Here is a 6,031-nt window from a genome sequence, read left to right on the forward strand (position 1 = left end):
GAGCGACTGAGGAATTCTCTGCAGAGGGAACAGCTTTCACGCTCCTTCGCGAAGGTGACACTCATGTCAGCGAAGCCCCGGAGAACGTGACAGGCTTCAACAGCCTCCCTCCCTGCTGGTTCACACAGTGCATCTACGCGGTGTGCCATATGCATACTGCATGACTGCGAGAAACACAGTTAAGATTTGCAAACTAATGTGCCAGGCGTTTTTAATATCACACGGAACATTTTTGGGGCTTTGTTTTCATTCTAGGCGCGCCGTTTTGCTGTAAGCGTTCTTAAACGCCGTTTCTTTGTAACGTTTTTGTTCTGCTCTATGAAAATAGACTTGGAGCGTTTTAAATGTCAAGCAATTAAAATGATTAAAATTGTATTAAAGCATATTAAGCTGTAATTTCCATCAGCAAGTATGGTTGAATACCATTTTTTGGCAATGAATCCAACTTAAAAAGTTTGTTTAGAATCTGAAAATGTTTGGCTAACTGTTGAAGCTTATTTATTTACATAGGTGGTATTATGACTGATTAAATAACCTTGGTTGTAATAGAGGAAGCTGTAAAAGGACAGTCGGGCCTCTTTAAGGTTAAAAAGACAGTTTTTTTATTTAGTCTAAAAAAGAAAACCTTGGGTAAATCATGCAAAATAACAATATTGGGCCCATAAAACGTGGTATGACCCAGTCCCCTCTTGCTCCGCCCCTTTTCCACCTCTACGTTCACCTGAAGAACTGGAGCAGCCGCCACTGAGGTAACCAAGAAACACAAAGCAGAAAGATTAAATCTAGTCAAACACATATAACGCCATGATTTTGTAGATAAATTCAAAAAAAAAAAAACTTTATTACTCCTACATTTAAAGATTTGAAAACTTTGGTGAAATATACAATTATCTATTGTAGCAGTGTGATGATTACATATTAGCCCATTTGTGTAACTGTAACTGCAGCCGTCACGTTGGTAAGAGCTAATAAGTGTCTTAAGACTTGTGGTTGAAAAAGTTTCTGCAATAATTCAAGTGTAAACAGCTCTAGCTATGTTAGCAGCAATGCCAGAAAACGCAACCCTGAGACAGTAAGGCAACACGTCTTACTTGTGGTCTTCATGAGGAACATTAACATTAACATACAGTCTTTTTAGAATAGATTTAAAAAGTAAAGTTTCAAGTCTTAATCACAAACCAATTTTTTTTTATGCATTTGTTTTTTTTTCTCTTATGGATGAGTAACCAGGTGAGCAAAACAATCTCAACTAGATAGAATTTAACTAATTTAGCTCAGTTTGCTCATTTAAAAAAAGCAGTTGAAATCATGTATGTATCTTTTAGCTGTTAAAACTACTATATTATTTTCCTTATGATTATTTTAAAAAAAATCTGCCCGTTTAAACTGGGTGCATATTTCTACACCAGTTTCATTGATTCAATTCCAGCAGTTTTAAACTGTTTACTGGTAATTTCTACTGGTTACCAAACCGAACCTACTGTGAAAATTAAATAAACTAAACCATGCATTTCTTCAAACACAAGTAAAGTAAGAGAGAAAGACATACATTGAATTGCTATAGCGATGTTCTAGAAGACAATAAAAGAAAAAAACTTTGTAGATATTTGTCATATTCTTAAAATAGCATTTGTTTTAAACAGAGTATTTCTGCAGAGCTCAGTTTGAGCAGCAGAGCTGTGTTCAGACTTCAGCTGTAGTCTGCCGTCCACTCTGCATTAATCAGGTTAATCAGAACACATGACATATTTTACACCTGTGATTTTTAAAACAGCATAATTTCAATCCAGTCTGTGACTTTTTCCAACATTCTCACAGAACCAAATTGCATTCATTCCCTAGTGTTTCAAAAGCAGGGCAAGTAAAAGAGCTGGAGGTGCGAAACAGATGTGCCTGCAGTCCGATTGCGTCATCTACTGAAATGAAGTGGTACAGTGAGCGACGTGAAAAATAGAGAAAAGAGAGTGGCAAACAACTTCATTACGTTTATGCAAAAAATAAAGCACTGGTTTGCTTTCAGTGTTACAATAACAGGTAACTTTGCTTGAACTATTCACATCCCTTGAGCTTTTTCAAATGTTAATTTACAACAGCAAGCTTTAATGTATGTCACTGGCATTTTATCTGATAAATAAATAAATAATAAAAATCTAATAAAGTATAACCTGAAAAGTGTGGCATGCATTTGTGTTTAAGCTCTTTCACACTCCTAACCCCAAAAAACTTTAAAACAGCATTTTGCTTTCAGAAGTCACCTAATTCCAGTCCATCTTTATGTCATTTTTTTTTCCTGTATTGGTTATTTCTACAAAATGCAATAAGTCTGCAAAGAAAATTCAATAAACTACAACATAAAAGTTTCTTCAAATACAAGTAAAGCAACTGTCCTGAGAAGACTTTGGCTATCTGCTAAGAAAACATTGGAAACATGAATATCAAGGAACACATGCAGACAGCTCAGGAACAAGCTGTAGACAGGTTTAAAGCAGCATTAAATTATAAAACAATACCTCCAAGTCTTAACATCTGTTCACTTCATCATTCAAAAATGGAGAGGGGCACGGCACAGACGAGACCATCCACCTAACTGGATAGGTTAGGTTGACGGCCATTATGCGCTACGTAAGAGTTCACCTCTCTCCTATTTGGCTTGTATGCAAAATTATAAACTAGCAAAGCACAACACTTAGCATACGATGAAGCATGGTGGTGGGAGCGTGATGCTTTGGGATATCTTTCTTCAGATAGGAAATGAAGCTGGACAAGGTAGAAGAGAAGATGAATAGAGCTAAACGGGAGTTCACTTTCCAGCATACAGTGACTGTACACATAGTGCAATAGTTTAAATCAAAACATATTCATGGCCTAGTCAAAGTCCAGACATAAATCTAGTTAAAAGATTTGGGGAAAATATTGAAAATGTGCTTTTAAGATTCTATCCATCCAATCTGGCAAAACTTGAAGGACTTTACAGAAAAAGACATGTATAAAAAAATATTGTAGACTCTAGATTAGGGTTTCAAACTTGTGTCCTCAAGGGACCCGTGAGATACCTGTGTGGCATCACACAGGTTTTAGACGTGTCCGTGGTATCTCCTAGGTAACCAATAATTCATGTGTTTACACATGGAGACATTTCTAAAGGTTTCAAGAGGACAAGTATTTGATTCCCTTACTCTACATGAGCAAAGCTGATGGAGTGATACCTCAGAAGACCTGCGGCTGTAATTGCAGCGAAAGACGGTCTTCCACATTTCAAGTTGCCATATTTTTGCTCTTCTTCCCCCCCCCCATTACTGCGACTTACAGAAAACTCCACTGTAGTTAGATTTGAGTTGCACTCATGAGCTGTCGCTTTTAAGTTTCGTGTATATTGTTTGTGCTGAGCCGGCTTTGAGGCAAGTGGCCACTTCAGTCTGCCGGGCCTCTGCTGCCGAGTTTCCCTCGGAAGGGTTTGCCTTTAAATGATGTTGTGCGGAGCGGAGCAGCACATCAAAGCCCCACCCCTGTGCGAGTCTGCCAGATGTCTCGTGGTCATTTTTAAACTCACACCCCGGGCCCATGACATGTAGCCGTGTGTAAGCATGTAGACAGAGGTAGATGGGCCACTTGGAAATTGGAAAAGGAAGCCTGTATTTATGAGGTGGTTTGAGGTGCTGTGTTAAGACGGGCTTAGCCTGCCACTCTCCCTCTGACAGGCCTGTTTCCCCCCCCCCACCAACCCCCGCCTTGAATGGAGGTGACCAGAGACAGAGTGAGGTGAAAGAGTAAAGGCAGGAGAGCCTGTCTAAGACGGGGGCTCCCGGGCAGGTGATGCAGCAAATCACTCTGCCACAGAATGTAAGGTTCACTAGATCCATCATCGTATTCGTGGAGAAGTAGGGAGCAAATGCATTGTCTGGTGGGGCGGCTTTAAGCTTTCAGAAACTGGTAAGGAAAAGTTAAGAATGATCATCCAACCTTTAATCCGACCACTTACCTCAGGTCTTTTTCTGTTGTCTTGGTTCCCTGTTGACGTCATTAAGTGTTGGGAGACCCTCACTGAAAGCAAGAGGTCAGACGTGTGGTCTTCACCATACCTCCACCTTAACAAGCCCCTGGGCTGCACTCGGAGGGAAGCCGCACATCACGCACGTCTTTCCATGCTTCAGCTGGAGGTAAGATGAGTGATGTCCCAGAGCAGGGGACCCCCTTTCTCCCCTCCCCCTCCCCTCGTCTCTCCCTCTCTGCGCAAAGGCGGCCGGCCCATGTGAGTCACATTACTGGAATTGTGCAGGGATGGAGTTGGGTGTGAGGTGATCTCTCTCTTCACCCTCCTCTCTCCCCCCTCGCCGCTGCCTCCCTTCCCCTCTCATTCTCTTGCAGATATTCGCCACATGTTGTGAAATGACCAGCAAACATCTTTCCTACTCCCTCTCTCCCTTCTTCCCCCTCCTACACTGCCTGCGACACAGAAATCAATTAACTCCTTTCAAGTCAGATCAAAGACCCAATGCACCGACCAGGTCTTACCGAGACCTCTGGGACAATTAAGTCTCCCTTTGGACAGCGACGGGGCCACAGAGATAAAGGCAGGCCGCTGCCACTGTTCGCCGACGTGTGAAGTTGCCGTGAACAACTGGGATGATACTAAAAGGGAATATTTTGTTGCATGATAATCAGTTATGACATTTACAAATAGCTCTCTTGCAAAAGTGATCGTACTCCCAGTTATCCTACAGAATTTGCCACTTTGACTTTGAATGGTCATTTGCTTCGTGTAAAGATAACACACCTATTGTGCAGCACCCTTAAACATACAAACCTTAAGGCAGGGGTGTGCAACTCGAGGGCCGGTCTCCTGCAACTTTTAGATGTATCTCTACTTCAGCACACCTGAGTCAAATAATGAGGTCATTAGCAGGACTCTGGAGAACCTGACTGTACTTAGGAGGTGATTCAGCTATTGGATTCATCTAAGAGTTGCAGGACACCGGCCCTAGAGGACCAGGATTGCCCCCCTCTCCCCCTGCCTTAAGGTAAATTATGCCAATCTTTGCCTCAGCTTCAAACTGTTTATAATTCTGGACAAGTTCAAGAAAGCAGTCATTTTCTTGTAGCCATTTCTGGACCTGTGAAGCCCAACACATACATGGACTTTTTTTTATGTCTTACCCATTTTGAAAAGTGCCGATTTGGCCTCTGGGTCAATGTTTGTTATTGACCAATAATGAGCATTTGTTGTATTTGTGAAAAGAGTTTTAAAAAAGTAGAGATTTCATTGGTTTCATGGACCAACTTGGGTCGAGAGAAACATGAAAATTCATACGTGTCTGCTGAACTGAAGTGTAAAGGTGAATTTCAGGAGGTAATTAAAAGTTCCTACACTGTGTGATTAACCTGTTATTTAACCTACAAAAAAGTGAAGTATGAACAATTTAAAAGGCTTCAGCTCGTTGTACGTCATACGTAATTTTAGACAATGTCATCCCGTTAAAGCAAAAAAATCTTCAACGTTTCTAGATGTTTTAATTAGAATTTATTTTTAATTTTATAGTTTTTTTTCATATCTTTGCCAAAGGTGCTCACCACTGAGAAAGCTGGTGTATGTAAAATATATATATTTAAATTAGGTCTGAATCTCTTTGTGTTTCGTGACTCTATTTTCTGATTTTTTTTTTTTTTTCTTGTCTGTTGAGCTGTTCTCTGACTAATGATGTTTTCTGTTTGGGGTTTGTTTGGGTTTTTGGACAGTTTTGACTTACTGCAGTTTTTGTCCTCTACTTTGCTCCTTGATGTGGTTAGCTTTAACAATCTCTGCATCTATAGTAGTTAATGGTGTTTTCTTTATTCTGCTTTCAAGCCATGTCTGGGTTTTCTTCCTCGTCAGCAACTGTTTGACATATTTGGCTATTTTTAAAGTCTAGTGTATTTTTTTTTTATTTTTTTTTTGTCTTCTGTTTTCTGTTGCCCTCCATCCACCCCCCCCCCCCCCCAAGATTTTCTTATTTTTTTTGTTCATGTATTACATACAATACCACACTGCAGCGAA

At 40.4% G+C, this 6,031-nt stretch overlaps 1 protein-coding gene across 1 annotated transcript in view; it reads left to right on the forward strand.

The window, feature by feature from the left end:
• The first annotated feature begins 4,938 nt into the window (after positions 1–4,938).
• lmx1bb (LIM homeobox transcription factor 1, beta b) overlaps positions 4,939–6,031 on the forward strand; it is a 91,065-nt gene continuing 89,972 nt past the window's right edge. The window contains exon 1 of the mRNA XM_015043051.1: positions 4,939–5,018. The gene's annotated coding sequence lies outside the window, so the exon portion shown is untranslated. The remainder of the gene's footprint in view (positions 5,019–6,031) is intronic.

Source organism: Poecilia latipinna, unplaced genomic scaffold, assembly GCF_001443285.1.
Source record: "Poecilia latipinna isolate Pla-1442-1.1 unplaced genomic scaffold, P_latipinna-1.0 Scaffold613, whole genome shotgun sequence".
NCBI lineage: Eukaryota > Metazoa > Chordata > Actinopteri > Cyprinodontiformes > Poeciliidae > Poecilia > Poecilia latipinna.